This window comes from Metopolophium dirhodum, chromosome 6, assembly GCF_019925205.1.
Source record: "Metopolophium dirhodum isolate CAU chromosome 6, ASM1992520v1, whole genome shotgun sequence".
In the NCBI taxonomy this organism is placed as follows: Eukaryota; Metazoa; Arthropoda; class Insecta; order Hemiptera; family Aphididae; genus Metopolophium; species Metopolophium dirhodum.
The window spans coordinates 19,364,605-19,387,312 of NC_083565.1; the positions used below are offsets into that span (position 1 = coordinate 19,364,605).

The 22,708-nt window shown below is 29.2% G+C and overlaps 1 protein-coding gene and 4 non-coding genes across 5 annotated transcripts in view; 1 reads left to right on the plus strand and 4 right to left on the minus strand.

Annotated features, from left to right (window-relative positions):
• LOC132947946 (uncharacterized) overlaps positions 1-22,708 on the plus strand; it is a 49,386-nt gene that overhangs the window by 9,118 nt on the left and 17,560 nt on the right. The window lies entirely within an intron of this gene.
• Positions 64-134, minus strand: Trnag-gcc (transfer RNA glycine (anticodon GCC)). The gene has a single exon. It is a non-coding gene; the product is annotated as a tRNA-Gly (tRNA).
• Trnag-gcc (transfer RNA glycine (anticodon GCC)) lies at positions 788-858 on the minus strand. Its single transcript has one exon. It is a non-coding gene; the product is annotated as a tRNA-Gly (tRNA).
• Positions 1,571-1,641, minus strand: Trnag-gcc (transfer RNA glycine (anticodon GCC)). Its single transcript has one exon. It is a non-coding gene; the product is annotated as a tRNA-Gly (tRNA).
• On the minus strand, positions 10,585-10,655 carry Trnag-gcc (transfer RNA glycine (anticodon GCC)). The gene has a single exon. It is a non-coding gene; the product is annotated as a tRNA-Gly (tRNA).

The following is a 22,708-nucleotide window of genomic DNA, read 5'->3' on the forward strand; positions in this document are numbered from 1 at the left end:
ATAAGTAAATATCACATAAATGTTGAATATAATATGATGTTTAGAAAAATTTCCAAAAATTTCTGCATCAGCCGGGAATCGAACCCGGGCCGCCCGCGTGGCAGGCGAGCATTCTACCACTGAACCACTGATGCTGTTGAGATCGTTTTAGAATTTCGATATTGTTTACCGTAGGAACACAAGTGCATATTGAATTCAAATTTAGGGTGTATAACGTATTGAAGTATCATAAATCACAGTTAAGTCCTGAACCACAGAACACGAGGGCTCCCTAGTCCCCCCCTATACCCGATTTTTTTAATATTAGAAAAATGTATTTTATAACAAAATATAATTTACACCTTATGATTTTCACTTTTAACCCCAATTTTGGAACATTCAATCATATCCACTAATCAAATTGTTTAAACAAAAATTAAAATATATATATTTATACATTTGACATAAAAAAAAGAATAATATTGTAAGTACAGATCTTGTGGTGCAATAAAAATCGGTACCTATTCTCCGTAATATAATACATACATTAATATTTAATTCGTCAAAATTTTTCTGACTCTTAGAAAAAAAACTACATGGCCACATGGGTTGTCGGATCCTCGTCATATACGTCATATATCAATCATCACAGGGTGCCAGACAGCGGGAACCTGCTAAGATCTACAGTTGGATTGAGCATAAAAAAAAAAGTTGACTAATAATATAAGTAATATTGTATAAAGAAAATTAAAAAAATTTAGAATTGGAAAAAGGATAAAACGAAAATGTCAGAAACAATAATATTGTCTGCATCAGCCGGGAATCGAACCCGGGCCGCCCGCGTGGCAGGCGAGCATTCTACCACTGAACCACTGATGCTTATGCTGACGTTAAGTATTTTGATATATTCGAACTGTAGAATTCGTAAGCACGTGTTAGTAAGTGCAGCGAATGGACCCTTAGTTTTGTTAATCTTGAAAAATTACTATTATAACAAATAATTTACACCCTAGGTCTATTAACACTATTTTTTTAATATCAAATTTGTTTGGACTAAAACTTTTTAAGTATAAATTGGTTTTTGTAAAAAAAAACAATTTTACAAAAAAAATATCGTAAGATTATTGGGGTGCAACAAACATATCGGTATCCAATCACCGATAAAATCTCCAATAAATCATATTACCTAGGTATAAAATAAATGTATATTATTAGTTAGTTAAAATCAGTCGGCTGATCCTCGTCTATAAGCCGCATCAGTATCTTCGGGCGGCGGGAACCAGCTGAGAGAGGCCGTAACTGGTGCCCCCCCTGAAATTTATAAAAGGAGAACAAGAGTTTTTATATTATGAACGTAAAAATGATAAGTGTTCAGTATCCATATAAAAAACATGTTGGACCTCCCCCTCCCAAATTTTTTTTCAGTTACGGCCTTGCAGCTGAGATCTATATAATTGTTGAATTGAGCATAAAAATAAAAGTTGATTAATAATATTGAAATTAGTAACATAAATCGTAATGAAAACTAAAAAACTAATGAGGAAAAAAGATAAAATGAAAATGTCAGAAACTTAAACACAATAATATTAATTGCATCAGCCGGGAATCGAACCCGGGCCGCCCGCGTGGCAGGCGAGCATTCTACCACTGAACCACTGATGCTGATGCTGGTTTGATGAAATTTAACCAAAATGGAGTAAACGCGTTGAGAAGATATTTTGCAGAAACGTTATGCGTGAAAAAATAAAAATAATTATGTGTAGAACATATATTATATTTTAATTTAAGTCGATGAGGAGTAATTGTCTCAGTGACGTTATAATATATCACGAGAACTGATGTAAATAATGTGTAATGGTAATAATATACAATGTCATAGTCACTCGTTAAAATATAATATTTTAGCCGTAAGTAGCTAACGGTTATTATTATAATATGCTTAGTTTGCTGTGAAAATTGTCTTACACGATTACAATCCACTTGCAGGAGCCAGAATATGTGCCATATAATATAGAACCCACATGTAAAAACGTAAATACATTGAAAATCGGTGAACTTGGTCTGATGTAGTATATAATATACTAATATAGCCATATAGGTATAGTAGATGTCGAGTCTACTTTGTCATTGGGTAGGTCATTATTGCAACGGATGTGTTAAATATTAGAATTTGATGAAAAATTGATTCTGAGTGGAAACGATGACCTGTCCAGCCTATATTTCTAAGAGATCTTTTATTCTACATTAATATTACTATTTGTAATTTATTTTTCCGATAGTAATAAGGTAAGTTGAACTAATTAATGCCAAAAACAAACCACATATAGTAAATTACAATTATTTACATAATAATACATAATAATACATTCCTATAAAGGAATCTACTTACCGATTACCGTTGAACAGTGTGAATACCTGTGTTGTACCTATAAATATCATAAAATAAATCAAATTATTTTGAAACAAAAGCTTCTAGTCACTACGAATAATATTTTTTTGCATTATATAACAAAATAACCAAGACCTTTATGTTTCGTTTAAATATAAATTTTTGATTTGAACTTCAAATGTCTAAAAAAATTGTGCATTTATTTTTTATTTTTGAGATTTTTGAGTTTCTGTAAGAAAAACTTAAGAGGAACCAAGAATTCAAGCCTTATAGCTATAAAAATTAAAATGTTATACATTTTCAACTAAAAATAAATAAATTGTAGGTAGATTTTTGTGATTTTTGTTAACATTAATGTAAGTTATTCAACTTTATCGTTACCAAACTTATTTCATGAAGATCTTTAAAAATTTAATTATATTATATAGTATTTTAATTTCAGTTTTTAATGCTCCCCAGTTTATTTCTTTGACGAGTCCCGTCAATTGTGTCTAGTTAACAGTATTGTTTATTTTATTATACTCTTTATGAAACTATGCACGTTTATATTTTAAATAGTTAAATATGACATCATTTTCAAGGCTGGGAGTTATTAGCGAGTTAAAAAGTTAAAGTTAAATTAAAAAGGTTAGTTATACTTTTAACTAAGTTATATAATATCATATCACGAGTTACTTTTTTTAAAGTAACTTCTAACTTAACGAGTTAAATTTTTTCCATGATATATAGGTAAAGGTAATTACTAGGTAAGTAATCAGTTAGTTAATTTTAAAGTCACGTTAACTTAATTTTTTATTAATGTATTTTTTCCTAATAACACTATATATAAGATAAATAAGGATTTTAATTATTTTGTTTTAATTCAAAAAAAATTTTTCACGGGAATTTGAAACTTTTATTCATATTATTATATTTTATAGGCACAATAACTTTTTAAAAACATTTAGATTAATTTATGCTATTGCCTACTTATACAACGAATTTATTCACATGGTTCTGCGGTGGTAACTATCGGTATTGAATCTAAAGTTAATAACAATAATAGCCAATAGGTAGGTACATTATATAAATATATACTATTTTAACGATTAATTATACCAATAATAAATGCAATGTTTTTGCATGTAACATTTACCGGATTTACCAATAACTAATTACTATTTACCAATAGTAAAATAATTTACTATAGTAAGTTGTAATATAAATATATCATAAAATATTATAAGTAATTAGTAAATAGTACCTAATATATATAGGCAGATAGACCAAAAATATTAGTTCATTTTCCAAGCTTTGATCATTTTTAACACATTGAAATTATAAATATTTAGGTAGGTAGTTCTTTTCATATAGATGTGAATCAACTGTTCAACCTGAATTTTTTTTTTAAATTGTATCACAATATACTATTACGATATTACCTGCTTAATGCGTATAGTACTGATAATCAGTAAAAATAAATATAATGTTAGCTATAATATTTAGTAATTATTTACAAACTATTATAACAATATGTAAACATAATATGAGTCATCTTTTCCCATTATAATATATTTATTTCATCGCCAAAATCGGGCAAAATATATGATAACAACTTGTGATGTATACTTTTGATGATAAGATTTTCATATTTTTTGAATGAATCACTTTGTGTGGATATTTTAATGAATGTGATTATACAATCTGTACGCATTATATTGTATTATACGAGTCTTAATAAATAATTCTAGATTCAATCAACTCGTATATTATTATCATAGGTAACAGAGGGTTCACGGGCCTTTGTCATTTCAAACACTCTAAATTGGGCTATCTATCTTATTTAGTGTTTCTATTGGTCAATCAACGATTGGTATTCGGTTAGGTTAGACCAGTGCTTCTCAAACTTTTTTGTCATGGGGCCCCCTAAATTTAATGTAAAACTGTCCTTTAATCAAAATCATAAATTATATGCTAAAATTACATGTACTATTTCAAACAGATAAATTATTTACAATAATAAATTATATTGTCGGTTATTTAATAAATAAATAACATACCCCACTTAATTTTAAGTGAATTATGTTTTTTTTTATAAACGCTTAAAGAAAATAGTTTAAATAAAATAAATAATTCACGGCTACCCAATAATATAACCACGGCCCGTGGTCCCCAGTTTGAGAAGCACTGGGTTAGGCCACGAAATTAATTTTAATAAATTGTTAGATAGTGCTGTTACTATTTACTGAACATATTATTTGCAAATAAAATAAAATTGAAACACCAGAAGAAAAAAAAGAAAAGTTTTACTAAAAATAAATTATTTTTTATAATTCTATAATGCACAGTATAGGTTTTTTTAATAAAACATTGACAAAATGAAGGTTAGATACAGGTTCATTTCCAAAACTGAATGTACAAATGTATAAAATATTTTTAACTATGATAAATGATAAGTTTAACAAAGATACATAGGATTTCACGAATGAAATTGGATACAACTATAAAGTTAGAATTAAATGGGAGTTATCCTATACTATACTATAAGTTTTTCTAAATTGAGAACCTAGGTTTTATAAAAATTATATTACAAAGTACTATGCCCCAAGAAAGACTACATTTATTTTTATTTTTATTTGTTTAGCAATAGGTAGTATAAAACATTTATATCTATAATGTTTAAATTATTCTTTTTCAATGTCTTATTTATACCTCATAAAATAATTTATAATTTATGTAATATCACATTAAAATGTAATGGGTTTTTATTATTATTATTTTTATTATTCAATAGGATTGTCAAATATAATATATATATGTTTACGTTTTTAAATTGTTCTAATTAATGTCTCAATATATATTGTATGGTATCCATAAATAATAAATTATTATAAAAAAAAAGATTAGGAAATGTGTTTGGCCTATGAGAAATCAAAACTCAACTATCTAAATGCTTTAAATTAGTCTATTTCGAAAAATGACGGATATAAATTGGTGGTAAATGTATAAAAGCCTTCGCTTGTCTATAGTCTCAGATTCATATTACATAATATATGTATACTTACTATAAATATTAAAATATGCAGACATGCAGTACCTATATGCGTTTGGATAGTAACGTCATCGTCATGGTGTCAAGTAAGGCAAATCATGTTATGAAGTACAACGCATTGTCGCATTTGAAGTTTTGTGTCACGGGAAATATAAACAATTCGACCTCGTTCAAACATCGTTTTGATGGCAGTGGTACACCTGCAGGCGCCTGACAATAATATATTACAATATTATATTATGATATATAATATATAATATAATTGAGAGAGAAAATCGCATTACAATCGTAAATTACGTTTTGGAGTGTATTCGACACGTATAATACGCAGGACCCGACCCGGCCGCGGCGAGGTCGGCGAAACGCGTATTTTTCTATACACAGCATAGATAATAATAACTAAAATAACGAACATCATAATATCATATAGTATTATAGGTAGAAATATGCACTGACTTTATTCGAGGACGGTCATATACATAGATATAGACAGAATATGAGATGTTTAGTCGCGTTCATTGGATAAGTAACTTTGGCATTTGTCTAGGACTTTTAACATATTTGAGTGGTTCACGAAAACTTCTGGTTATATTTCAGTTGTAAATAATATAGTATTATTCTATATTATCATTATGCACGTCTATTATATTAGTTCATATATTATAGTGAGTTATAGTCTCTTAACTGGAGTTAAAGTTAAAGTTTTAATTACTATATTATATAGGTAAATGTATTTTTAATCGAATTTTAATTCGTTGTAACTCAGTCGATTTTGGCCTACGATCATCGTTGAAAGGTCAAAATGACTTAAAAAAATTTAAAGTTGGTTTATCCAAATCGTGTTGAAATGAAACCCACAGACACTGTGTTATACCAACCAAAAAAATACGAGCTGCTCAACGGCACTCCCATGTAGGCCGAAGGTATCTAGAATAATATAAAAATAATAGCATCTCGGTGCATATATAACCTGAAGTGCAGCCATAAGATACCAGTTATAATGATCATACACGCGTATCACAGTCTAGTTGGCGAAGTTCGCGCGTAATTGGCGCATAAACTCGCGGGATGTGTGCTGCTTGGATCATCATCTCGCACACGTCGTGTTTAATAATTAAATTCATGTACTATATTATGTAAATATAAACATTTTACTTAAATAATATGTATTTAGATTCGAGAGGGAATAAATAATAATAGTAGGCAAATATAAGGTTTTTTCTAACACACACAACTAGGTGTCTAGGTCTATAGTTCTACTTGGCTATAATTATATAATATATGTATAGGAATACTATATAGTATATACGATATACCTACAACCTACTAAACTATTGTCTATCAATCATCATAAAATAATATGCTACTATATCTACTTTTGTAGAATGGTTTTCGATCAAAATTTGTTTTACTAAATTTATAATTCTACTTATAGACATTTTATGTTTATATTATTCTATTCGGCATAATATTTATATAATATATTTTAATAGTTTATTATACTATCAAGATTGACCAAAATCATATATTATTATAAGCATTTAAAAGTTGTTATTTGGTACTTTTAATATATGATTATATAATATTTATAATATATTTAAAATATGTTTTTGCAATAATCTTTTTAAAGTTTTCAACATATTTTAATTTTATTTAAAAAAAAATGTATTTTGCCTTTTTTAAACAAATATATAATATATAATAAGCAAGAAAAATAAAATATTGGGTCTTATCCTTAGGCATTTAATTTTAATATTAATCTTTATTATCTTTCAACTATAGATGTGTGATGTGTACATTTTCACATCCTGCATAGTATCATAGATAATTACTTAACATAATTCAATTTTAATTTAATAATTATTTTAGATATTTTCCATAAATTATTATTGTACATTATAACATTCCAATGAAAATGGCCTATGCACTAACACTAACGCACAATGCGCATGCTTATATCTGAATATTTAAAACGTTTGTTTAATTTTTATTATTAATTTGTTATCGATTAAAAGAAAATTACAATTTTATTATTTTTATCTTACAGCTTAACTAGGTATGTATATTATAATTTATATTTGATGAAAAAAATATATATATAATTGAGGTATGCCAATAAATAACATATTAACTAGTTAATAAACAATAATACTCCTAAAGTTGTTGATATTCCCGGCCATTCTCAAGCATTCCTTCCGATATCGGAGAATTCCCCCACCAAGTTATGTTCCCGAAAATTGCTCTACCCTATATCACTGATTACTGATTAATGCTTAATGCTTATAAAATATATATAATTATATTATATAAGATTTAAACTACGAATTATATTCTATGAACAGACGCATATTATACAATTTAATGCGCTCACATTCGCCCGATGATTGACCAGCAGACATCCGCACAAATTATACACCAAACCTTTCTTCCTATCGTTTATGCATTTGTGTGCATATTGAGTTACACGTTCAATATACGATTATAAGTGTTTCCAAAGTCTTTGAACATCTTGTATATACCAGCAGTATACTATATTATACGAGTAACTATAGTGGGTAAGTACAATTAATTAATAAATTTAGGTATAATATTAACTATAACCATGTTTACGCGTATTATAACCGTCATTAATCATTATCTCGTAGTTATTACAATGTGCTGTAACTACAGTAGGTACCTACAACTGCTGCACATACTCCAGTCCAAGGATAAGTGTTAAAGTGTCCGGATACGGTGCGTACACAGATAGGTCAGTGTAACAATATAATAATGCTTTATATTATAATAATAAAAATATATTATGCGTACACTGTATAGTGCAAAGAAACTTACGTATCTTTAGTATAAATATAATTTTTTTTCGTACATTATATTTTGTTCTCACAAGTACCTGCATAGTATGTGCCTATATATGTGCAATAATATTAAATGCTCGACGCCGCCGACCGTTACACCCCATGTCCAACGGAGATAATGCTTAAATTATTGTGTATATAATACATATTATTTATATATATATATAAGAGAGTCCGTGTTCTATCCTTTATTTCGTACATACAATAATATTAACGAATATATTATAATATTATGTCTATCGTATAGCGTTTCCAGTCGAGTCGTCGCGGAATCGTCACACTGTTGAATTTAATAATAATAATATATTATATTATTTAGGTACGAACATATTCATCTCTCACTCGGGTTCTCATCCACAGGGTCATCTTTCACGTGTCGTTTATATATTATTACACTGCTAGGTACAATAATTTACAATATTATATTGTTATTTGCACTTTGTGAATGAGACGTAACGACGAGATTACAAAACCAGCACAATCTGCCATCTGGTCGTATTATTATAGTCTACACTCTGCATGCCGCAGTAATGCACTTATAAAGACGAAAATAACGTTTTTTTGCTTGTTCCCGTTGGGCTTTTATAATAAACATTTAGGTTGTTTACACGAGCCGGCACCTGGAATAATTTAATGATACAATTATAATAATATTGTATTATTGTGTTTATTATTCTGTGAGTACTGCGAGATTTATGAGGGTTCTCGCAAGAAGATAAAAAGATTTCTTCATTACAAGTACGCATTTCCGATTTAGACCTTATAACACCAATATTAGCGTCACTACTCTCCAGATAACTAAATATACCTACTTAAGTTAAAATACTAAAAAGTAAATAATCATTACGATTTTATATAAAAACTGTTTGTGTGCGTTAAACATTTGTGTAATAACTATAGCCAATTAAGGGAGGGCAGCTGATAACAGAATCTATAATATAGATTAGCTTTAATCCTTGAAGTTGACTTTTGGTTTTTCAATATTGAAATAGGCATGATAATAAATAATAATCTTAAATCTTAAATCTCAAGTAACAAATATTACACGTTTATACCTATTTTTGTCTTTACTCTTTATAGGTAGGTATACTGGTATACTCTTATACAATTTATTATATTCTTGTGATACACTTATATTGTGAAATCAACGCAATGCCTGTATAAGCTCTTAGTCCCTAGATTCCTTTTAAATCTGCAAAACGCTCATCGGCGTAATTTTTACGCAAAATCGATAATGGCTGTAGAATGAAGTATATGAAATTTTCACTGAATGTTTATACCTTAGCATTGTATTAGCATTTTCCTTACACGATACAATTTTCAAAATATTTAACTTGTTTTGAGCTGTTTACGGACATTTTTAGTTTTTAATTTTTTCTATAAATATCAATAAAATGTTGTTAGATAAAAACATAATACAAGGCTCCTATTATATTGTTACAATAGCAGTTGAAATATATTAAAAATACATGTCACAATTTTCTTTTTTATAAGCATTTAAAATTTGTATTTTGACACAATACGTAACAATGACGAAAATGTGAAAATTATTTTAAGTTATAAATTCGTAAAAATTGTTCTTTTTAAATCTAAGATTTGAAAATTTAATACAAGATTGCTCATAAGTTTGTTTTCCTTTATCAAAAAAAAAAAATGTCTACAAAAATGTCAAATTAAATTGTTGTGAGTGTTTGAAGTACAGATACTTGATTTTAGTAAAGTTTTTGTGACTATTAAATTTCAGTGACGCTAATTAGGGGGGAGTGTATTTTACACTTTGGTTTTCTAGGACTCTAGCCCATGTAACTATTCAATCCTAGTTACGCCCATGAAAACGCTGCAACTACAAATAAATTATTTAAATTCATTAGTGCTCATAATACGAGTGTCAAATACAATTAATATTCTACATTTCTACAGGTTTGTGCAAATACATCATCAAATTAACTATTGGTATGAGTGTATGACCTCTTTTATTGATAAATATTTTATGTTCATAAAATTGTTAGTTATTTTGTTCGAGTAAACTTTTTTCAATAGCCTTAAAAATAAGTCATTTCGATAAAAAAATATAGATAAAATATAGGTAAAAATATTTATTATAAAAAGTTAAGTGTATTATATGAGTCTCCAAAAGTCACTATTAATGAACTGCAGTTACTATTGAATTCAAAAAAAATTTAATACAACATTATTAATTATATCATAAAAGTAATGAAAAATACAACTCGATTTCTGATGGTAATAATGAAAAATAATCGGGGAAAAGAAATAATAAAAATATTTAAATTTCAGAATGGTATGATTGGTATCAGAGAAAAAAAAATTACTGCATCAGCCGGGAATCGAACCCGGGCCGCCCGCGTGGCAGGCGAGCATTCTACCACTGAACCACTGATGCTGATATTAGAATTGATCAATTTCCGTGCTTTCTAGCCGTAGCATCAATCATAACATTAAAATTATTCGACAATACAGTAATTTTTTCAAATAAGATTTTATTAGACATAAAAATATCCAAGCATCAAAATTAAATTCATCCGTGCAAGTGCGCACACGAAAAAAAGTGTCTATAAGTTAAGATGTCGCAATTTCAAGGTAAAAAAATGGTCGGAGAAAATTGAAAAGTAAACAACTAAAATTGTTAGGATTTCTATATGAAATAAACATAATTTGGAATAATGTATACCACAATGTACATGAGGAAACGATCTCACGTGGCAGACGAACATTATTCTACCACTGAACCATCACAGCTCCGCGTAGAAGAGGAGACGCGTTTTGATGTGCTCTGACCGCAGTATTAATTTTTCAATTACGGAACATCGCTCATCTGTGCTTATAAGCTATACGCAGCCGTGTAAACATTAATATAACATTAATTTGTCCAATGTTTTTTAAAGCTTTCTCCGAAACGAATGAGTTTTTGCAATCGAGAAAGTGTGATTCTGCGTCCTGCACAGGCGCACAGTTCCATTATAAAAAGTAATTATTTTTAATCGTTATCACTGTGTTTCCACCAAGAAAGTTGAACGCATACCGAACACGCCGAATTAATTTTTGTCTGGTCCATCACATAAGTACGTATAATATATTTGTGTAACTTGATAATAATACGAGGAACACCGCAATACTATTATATGATTACTTATATACTTACGGCTATTTCCATTTGATGAACTCTTGCAGGACGCTTATATTAGGTATATTATGTTTATATGTAGTATGGTTACGACTTACGAGCATAGGGTATCTATAATATACCCGCAACGTGATGCTTTCCAAAAGAAATGCTAACAACTTGGGATGTAAACATGTAATTATTATATTATATATTTATATATTTTATACTATTGCAATATCACACATAATATAATATATTTATAATATTACATAGATGGGTACCTGTCTTGGTTTCTATATAAATATACAACGATTTTTTTTTACAAGTCTAATGTATGTACTTTTGGATTTATGGATCTCAAATTAATAAGATACAATCGTTATATCATATAAATCTTTGTTGGGATTTTCATTCTTTTTTAGATAAATTATTGAACGGTTAAAAATATCCAATTATAAATAATACATTCGACATCGGAAACAATAATATATTAGGTAATAAGTAATACAAATATAACATATTATTACACCAATACTATTTCATTGTGTCATCGTGATGTATACCTACGAGTGGGACAGCTGTTAATGTAGCTTTGGGATAAATTTACTTTATAACTATTAGCAACATTAATTAATTTACCTATGGATTTAGATCATAATTATATGGGTATAGGTACTACGAGTATATATTATAATGATGGATGAGTATTATTTTATAACTGTACAGGCCGAAGCACAATGAAACAAGAATATGTACCTAATATATTATACTAATATACTTGAAATGAGGTGTATAACTTATTATTTAATACACTACAGATAACCATACAGTTAATTGTATAATTTAATGAAGTGTAGGCTAAGTCATTGATAACAAAGTTAATTTTTATCAAATAATTTATAAATATATAATCGATACCATTCGATAAAATATTTACAATCTAATAAAAGTAAAAGGGAGACTATATATTATCTGATAGAACTTTGATGGTTTATTATTTTAGTAAGTTATTATGCCTATTCTGTACGACTGTACCTACCTACTCATGCGAACTCGGACAGTTAGGTTAATATTTAACAACATATTTTATCGAAAGTCTTAACTAACAATTTTTCTTCCCAAACGTTTATTATATTTTGTAAATATATATTTCTAATTAATAATAATAATATTATAGGTATTATTCTACGAGTCCCACGCATCTCTCACCAGTGGCGTATTTACGGGGGGGTCCATGGGGTAGAACTCTCCCCCAAATTCCCCCATAAATACCTATCCAAATTCCTATCTAATATATATATTAATATATTCTGTAACGGTGCCCCCCACTAAAAAATGTATTTGGAAAATTAGCTGAACCCCCTCCATGCACATGTAAATATAATAATGCGTACCACTATCCCGCGCGTCGTCTTATTATTACAAACATACGACGAATCATACCGCGAAGGTGGCGGCGTCATTATCTAACTGGTATAACACGTCAACACGACATACTAAATATATATATATATATATACGTTATATGCAAGTATAGGTAGGTATATTATATATTATGTTTATGTGTACCTGCCTATACATTTAGTGTGATAATTACCAAAACGTGTACCATTACCGCGCTGTGACGGATCTTAAAACACTGTTGCACCGAGTACATTAGCCATACCTCATCGGCGATGCGTGTGCCCTACTATACCTACCAAATATAGGTACTATTATAATATAATACTATTATCGCGATACCTATACCTCCAACAACTACCATATATATTTATAATATTATGATAAATTATTACGCATAATAGTTGGGTACTTATTTATTAGTAGTATTATTATATATTATATATGCACTGCCCAGTTACCGGACGGACGGACGGACGGACGGAAAACGATTTCTGATTAGTGATTATCAATGTCAAGGACCATGTACAAATAATAAATATGCGTACTTATAACATATAGGCATTATTTCTATGCAACCTTTAGTTTTTATCAACAGTATACGACTTACGGTTTTATTATGCAAAATCGGTTGTGTTTATATGGCGACGACGGCGCCTGACTGAAGTACCCGCAATAGTTTCCTGGTCGCGTGGCCGACGTTTCCGTGTCGACTTCGCGAACCGTCCTGAAAAAATCATTTCGGCCGAACGCTTATACTGTTGTCATATGTCATCCGTATGTCCACAGTACAATATAATATTATGATCAGTGATGAGCAGATCAATCCTAATTGCTCAAACACTCGCGTTCACAAAAAAACGTAAATACTCACATGATTAATCACACATCGTATAATAATAAATAAGGTTAGGTGGCCCACCTGACCTTGTAAAACTTAAAAACTTAAAAAAACTAATATGCATTAACTATAAATTAAAAAAACTTTGATGGTCTGTCAAATCTTGATAAAATTAAAATAATTGGATTCGTTCAACGGAATTTGTTTGAAGATTTTCATCAGCTTATGGCACTTTCCCCGGCCAAGGAATAGCTTGTATAAAACTGCATTAAAAGTTCTGGTTTTACACTTACCTCGGTAGCAGACAAGTGCGACACCTTTTTTTTTATATATTTTTTTTTTCAACTAAAAAATTATCAAAACACTTTTGAATTCCTGATTCCTAACGTTCATTAATGGATAATAAAAAACTTTGTTCCAAGTAAGAATACAGTAAAATGGTATGTTCCATTAAACTGAGATTTTGCAAAACCACGTCGCTGTTACCCCACCTGACCTTATCTATAATTTTTATTTTATAAAAAGTATGATAATAACTTCCAGTCAATTACCATTCCAACTAAACTGGATGCAACGGATGCATAATATTTTGCAATCTATATAGGTACGTAATTATCATTACAACAATAGTCATTATTAACAATATAAATTAATATAATTAATGAATAAATCATATATTATGTATAATATTATATAGGTACACCTATGTAATGATAATCAAATAATTAAGTGTATGAATTTGCATCAAATTGCATCAATCTCATAAAAATGCGTCTCGTTGTTGAAAACTTTTTTCGAAAATTATTTTTAATTATTTCTATTTACGCAAAGTTAATTCACTCGCCTCGCATATAGTATACCTACGCAAATTATATTATACACACTAACGTCACTAACTCAAATTTTAACGTAAAAAGAGTAAACCCTTATAACAGAACAGCAGCAGATCGTATGGTTTTAATTTTAACAAGTAACGGGCAGCGTAAAACTCAAATTAGTTGATAGGAAATATCGCAGTTGCGTACAATAATCAACATAAACCTATTATTTTAATTTTATAATTTTCATAAATCATAATTCCATCAAAATATTTTAAGTAATTAATACTTATCGATTTTAAAAACAGTTACTTTTATACTACCCTTTCTCCTCAACCAACAATGCGTATCAGGCATTATAACATGCCGTTTTAGGAGTAGTGGTAATTAAGGAATAATAGGTCTGAAAAATAGTAAAAGCATTAAGCAATACCTATCCATGTTATTATTTATTAATTGTAAAGTCGGCGTGTTCTGTTCACCTAAAAATTAAATGACCACGGTTTTGCAAGCGTAGGTATATAATATTGAATAGTTTTTTTACTAATAAGTAATAAGTATTTAAAATGTAGTAATGTAGAATGTAGATAATATTAGTAAAATAGCAATCGATAGGTAGACAGGTAGCCCGCAAATGTTGCGTTGTCCATCAGGAGAATAAACGATAGGTATAGGTAGGTATTTTCTAAATTATTTACGTGTAGCCTGAATACAAGCCTGCATATTTAACCATAAATGTAAATGTAACTGTAATTATAAACGTATCACTCGGTTTTAGGTTATATTATTTATTTTATAATTTATACCAGGATGGTTAAAAGCAAAACCAAAATTTTGAAACATAATATATTTTTACATGGTCATAGATATTATCGCACAGTTAGTTGGTCTGTTATCTGTAGAATATAATATATTAATTATTACCAAGCCGTCTACAATATTCAACACGAAATTATGCGACATATTGACAATGGAGCGATATGCGTTTAAAATCAGTTTTAAAATTAAAATCGTATAAATGTATTACCTACGTTATATTATAATATATAATATATATGGAATACAATACTTACACTATATACTACATAATATCATTATAATTATATATAGCCGCCACAGTGTCCGTCAATTATTATATTTATATATAACAATTCAGCATTTAGCCATTAGGTACCTACCTAGCTGTACGTTAAAAAAATCTTCTCGGATCGTGATTTGTTACAGCACGGTTGTACAGAGAGGTTTAGACGGTTTAGTAGGTATATATAGTTATATAGGTGCCTTAATATATAGAAGATAACAGTGGTTTGCTGCATCGACGGTGCAGTATAAATTATAATGTAACACGATAATAATTAATAATAATACCTAATATACGTATATACCTACCTATATTTACTATGGGAAATAATGGATATAGTTGCAGCGCTTCAAGTCGGGTTATTATTTTTTTTTTATATATACATACCTAGAAATATAACGTATATAGTACTCGTACCGCCAAAAAGAGAGTATAATACACGAGATTATTTTGCGTCACATACTTACCTACATTATAATATACGATATTACGATTTAACTCTGCTAAATATATATATAATACATATACATATATGTATACTCGTATAACCTATCTATACAGGTAAATGTGGTGATTAGCGCTAGCACGAGTACATTTCCATTTACGTATATATACCTATTATAATATATATATATATAATATGTATATAATAGGTATATACCTACTTAATCTCATGTCAAAACGAACAGCTGCATAAATGCGCATAATATATTATGTTATTATATAATATTATGTGTGAATTTAAAGAGTGTACCGGAATATACCCTCTCGAGGCCACTTTAACTCATATGTACCTACATTATATTATTATGTGTAAACTCCGCGGCCGTTGATACTTCGATTTAGACGAAAAAATATTACTACCGCGTAATCCTTTACCAATAACGGATTTCATCATGTTAGATATATATAATTATACATATTGTATATTATAATCGTATATATGGACTAAATTGAAACACGAAATCTTTATCTTTCACATAATAATATAATATATATATATACTATTTAAAAACGCGCGCGCGAGTATAACGTCCTTGTACTCGAAAAACATTATTAAAAAATTTAGCTATAAAACATTAAAACATAATAAAAATTAATAAACTTTTAAATTGTTCACTTTAATTCGTCGAATGGAGAAGGAGCGTCACAGATTTGCCGGAATACCTGCCTATATTGTATATATTAGATTTATTCACTATACACTTAACTTTTATTCATCAAACTTAAATTGTTTAAAACAATATTATATTTGTTAAATTTTTGATATTTATATGCGCATCGGCGGTTTTTAAAAATATTCTGTTTCGACTTATCTGGAAATTAAAAACATAGATTTAAAAATGGAATAATATATATTTTATATATATATTTGTATGTCCGAATGTTGATTATAAATCCCAAAAAACGTAGTTATTGTTTGATTCGGAGATGCGCGTATATATATTATATATTTATATATAAGTTACGGCGGTGATGATATTATACACAGACCAACTAGACCGCGCAAGCACATACATTTTTGACCATGACCTTATATTTTATACCTGAAAACCACGCTCCCTAAACTGTTGAAGATTCTATAGTACTGCTTTAATGTACAACTATATAAAGTTAAATTATTCACATTTTTAGTATTTGCATGCACTATATGCAAAAATAGTTAAATCGAATAACCCGCGGAATCCTATTCATACACGCAGGATCATCATCGTATTGCGATTTACCTGCACGTAAAAATATTATGTAATAATCGTGAAAACGGTAATAAATAATAATATATAAGTGCATCGAATTCATATTAGAACACATTTAGATTTACTTTCAACTTTTTAACTTGAACATATTTTAACTTTCAGCACTCCAGAAATTAGGCAATAGATTAACCGCACGAGAGTATAAGATAATTATTTCGATAACAATAATAGGTAGTATTAGTATATTAGCTTACTCTTAGTTTAAAATTGATGACAATAACAAAAACGTGTAGAATTAATTAATCTTTGCCCGATTTTTCTTTACACAATACACTATACAAGCACAAACTATAAGCTTAACACATATAACTTGAGATTTGGATGCGTCTAGCGTTCAATATATATATACCTACAACACGTTGTGTATATAGTATACATGCAACACAAAAATATGTCTTAACCCAATTACAGCTGTAATACACCATAATATATCTATTATAGGTTCTCTGCCGCAGCTTAATCCCGAGGTTTGATTGCAATTGTATTGAATAATTATACCCGATTCGCCTAGCAAAAGTTCCAATTTCGAAAATATATTTACTTCGGCATGTTTTAGTGCTTTTCCGCGGTGTGGAATTCAACCGTTCCCCTTAACCTTGGACTAGTATATAATAATAATAATATGATATACAAAAACTATCGTATTTATATTACTATTTGTTATTCATAAAAAAAATGCGACAATCGATTACGAAAACTTTCTCGTTTGTATCTAGATGATATATTATATTATAATATAAATTATAAATACGAAACATATTAAATGTATTTATTGAATTCATATTATGGGCGTGTATTGCACAGACGAAATAACACAATATAATATAGCAAATACTAACGTAAGATGTATGTACTGCCGCTATACTTTATGTATTTTGTATATATTATATATCAAAAGCTCATCTAAACGGACTAGAGGATTGCGATCGATATAGGCGTCGGGGCGAATAAACCATCAATTATCCATTTAATGTATTACCTAAACACATATGTACATTAGCCAATACATAATATATATATATTAATACAAAATTATATATGTCTGCTTGTATATACGTTATGGTTCTAACTTCTTAAGATATATAGATAATATAAATAATATCCAATACAAACTGGTTCCTATGTACTAATTTATTATAATATATTATACTTGTACAAAAGTCTAAAATATACTGGCATGTCGCGTGTATATAATATATATAGTGACTAGATGAGGTCAAATGAAAATTTTCTTTGCACGTGATTCGTCTGTCCAAATGTGTAATATGTTATACATTCCAACTAGCAATAAAAATGTCAGTAGGTCAGTGAATATTTTTGAAAAATAGCGAAATGTCGCTTCTCTTTCGTTTGAACCTAAAATTTACTCTGCAGTTACAACTATTTCTAGTTTGAAAATTAATCGATTTTATAGAGGAACAGTTGGAATAAGTGGATAATATATACCTACGTTTATTGGTAAGTATGTTAGTAGTATTAATTTTTTTCACCACTGCACTTAAATAAAATCTTATTTTTATTTTTAAACTTTAAATGGCTTTGACCAACCTGTCGATTTTGACCGTTATAGTCGATGAATATCAACCTGAGTAAAAAAAAAAAAACGGAAAATCTATATTCTGTGAAAATAATAGGGGTAGTTCTTCAAAAACACCAATTCGAGTGCGTGCATTTCTGCACTGAAAGCATTATCTGAAAGCATTATGCTAAACTTTTTAAGTTTTTCCAAAATGTGTTTTTTGGTACTATTATTTAGCTATCAAAACAAACCACATTGCAATCAAAGGTCAAATGGCCGAGGCCTATATATTTAGCGTTACTTATATAAGAACGGACACACTGTATACTAAGAAAAATAAGTGAGTTTAATACAATAATAAATAATATCACGTGTAAAGTTTTGCCTTATTCGTATAGACAATAACGCGTCCGGTTGACAATGAATTGTTTGTATATAAGCGTTATGATTTTTAAATTACAAGGTGACGACTATTATATAATATGATGTATCTATGTTTCTCTTTATTTTAACTATACGTATAAGTAAAATGTTTAAATATACCTATATAGATACAATTGGTACAAATATTGTAACCATAGATGACATTTGAGGGAGGACATGCAAATCCTTTTGAATATTCATGTTAATCCCACTAAAAATTCTAGCTGTGGCAAATTTAAAGCATTTATATGTTTTGAATAGTTTTAATTTCTCTAGCTCCTCTAAGTCAACTAGGTATTAAAGTACAATATATGTATACCATTAATAATAGCAGCAGTATAATGCATTATACTGTATTCGAATTTTTAATGGCTCATTTGAACATTGTACATGCTTCATTTTTCGGTGAAACACAAGCGATTCAATCCTTCGTCGTATATATAATATTGTTACCCTACACCAGTCCTTGAATTGAAAAAAAATAGACAAAGGGTGCAAGAAAAAAATCCTAATCTGAAGATTGAAATTTCTTGTTGATTAAGATATAATTAGACGAACAGAATTACAGGTGTCCATATATACCTATGTTAAAATATTTTTTACAAAAGTCGTTCTACGATCTCCCCCTACAATTAAAGCACTGCCCAGCAACATTATATTATGCAGTTCATGCACATTATAATTTAATACTATTTAATTTTAGATGTTAAGATGTCAGATTATTATTAAACCGTGGATGTATTATAAATTGCTTTCAATGAATTTATAATAGTATAATGCAGATACCTAATTCAAAATTACAATATTAATTACAGTCCCGTGTTGGGTTGAACGAAGTAATATTCGTGTATCTTCAATACCATGCAGGAGTGGCGTCATTTGACATTAGCCTGTGAGATGCAAATAAACCTATACATTAAAATCAACATTAATTTTATCGGAAACTATAATTTTTGTTAAATTTCTTATATGTGGAGTTTTCATAGAATGAAATGACTTTTGGTACTTTGTTTATTGTCTAGTAATTGTGGATGTTCTTCACTATAGTTCTTGGAACGAATCCATCTTATACATGATTTGATACATCATCACTTATAAAAATTTGTATTTCTTAATTCTCATCCATAAACACCAACGGGCAATAGCCCCAATGTCCTACCTCTATACCATACAAGATTACAAAACTAATATAGTGCTATACTATAGTGAGTGCATATTGTCGTCATGACGAGTGTTCGTTATATCTTGCATTCTTACATAGGTACGTACGGTTTGAACAAAAAATGGTCGGTCTCAATGCGGAAAATGTTTTCCCTCCATCGAAAAACTGAAATCTTCGCACATCCCCGCGGCTGTCACGTGGTAAAAGTTTGATGGTAACGCGTATTAATTAACTTCACGGATGTCAAACGAAAACGAGATTTACGCGTCGTGTACATAATATAAATACGCGTCAGTGCTGATGCTGTAAAATACCGTTCAAGGACCTCATCGTTTAGATAATATACCTGTACGTACAGATACGCGAATTCGGGTCGTATATTATGTATGATATAAACTGTGACTCGGGTATATAGGCGCGGTTCGCGTCGATCGAAATGACAAATATAATACGAATTATAACAAAAACATAAGTGCCTAGGTACTGTATTATTGGTATTGAAAATCTTTACCTAGGTGTATAACATCATATATATAGTAATTATAATTAACCCGTGTAAGATTAGTCGCAGATAGTCGACGATAGTCAGACGTGCCTTGACACTCGATTTATCTAGTCACCGCGGTCGTCGGCGTAATACGCGCGCAGAGTCCGACGAGCGTTTTTTTTATTATTATTATTATTACCATTCAAAGAGAAGGTTAGCTCCTATCCGTTCTATGATAAAATATATACGACGATGGGGGACACGAAGCAATTATGAACATGGTAATAATATTATATAGACGTTTGGAGGGGCCCCGTTGCGGCGAATTCGACGTTTTTACTCCTAAAATATACATAGCTAAGTGGTAACGTTTGGTATCTATATTAGTATCTAAACCGCGGTAATCGGAATAAGAGTGGCGTTACCCGCGGTTATTCGAATGCAATAATAATGTACAATGTATTATGTAAGTTCGTAACAACCTAGAATAACCTTACAAGAATATATATTTTTTAGTCGCAGACTTGCAGCTATTATAAACTTATTAAAGATATATAATATGTAGTATGTACCTATTGTATTCTAAATATCTGAACGAGTACAGTTCTATACATGTACGAATTAGTCGTCGGTGATGGCGAGTGTCTGCGACGTATTAAGTGTTTCATAAACTGGATGAGATTTTTAATACACAACACTTACTCAGACTTCAGACGAATCTTTCAGATATGCGATTATTTTATTTTGACTGTCAACTATAAATTCGTCGAGTCCATCTGCAACCACACTTTTGGTATTTCTTATATTTCTCAATAATAAATCTAACCAAATTATGGTAGAACTCTACTATTTTATACCCAATTGAAAAAGGGCTTAAACCAAGCGTGTTTACAATCGTACATTTCATTAACATTACAATTAAATATAATAATAAGTGTACAAAAATATATTAGATGATATATAATACACAAGGGCATCGGGCACAGGCTATAGGTTCGTACACTGTACCGTATATACACATAGGTAAATCGTATACGCGTAAGCTTTATAGCATAAATTTAGAATATTGTATTGTAGGACCTATGTAATATTAAATTTAATATCTCTGTTATATCAACTTCGTTAAAATATCGTTTGGACCATTTGGTAAAAAACATTTAACGTTTAATCAGGTATAGGCATAAAGCCTGTATGGGTACAGGTATCGTATATACTTATTGGTACAGAATGCGAAATTTTAAGTTGTACAAGTGAACAACACAATATGATTTCCTTAATTATCGAGAAAGATTACTATAAAAAGTATCATACATTTGGAAAATTTCGATATTTTCGGTAAAGTAGCCATAAGAGCGCGTTCAGGAACAGGGCGCACCCTCTCTTTCATAAATATTTAACTACCTGTGATTTGTAAATGCCGTAGTTTGGAAAACTGTGACAAACATATAGTGCAAGTTGAATAACTAAGTTAATTTTAATTTAAAAATCAAGAGATTTTAGATTTTAGATTTTTACTTTTTTAATTTATATGTTAGTTTAATACTTCTTTCTAGATATTGTAACTTGTAAGTATATGAGAATAAAAACATAATAATAAAGGTCATATTTATGTGGCAGGGGCAGTGTTAAATACTTTGATAAATTAAATTTGACAGAGAAAGGGTATTAAAAACTGATATACTGGTATTGATTTTATTTAATTAGGTATTTATAATATGATATGTATCAGAAAATATAATATTTATTATAACTGTTCTGAAAATAGTCTAAATACTCTAATAATTTACATTTTGTAGGGCCAGATTTAGGGAAGGCCCACGTGGCCCACACAAGATTCAATT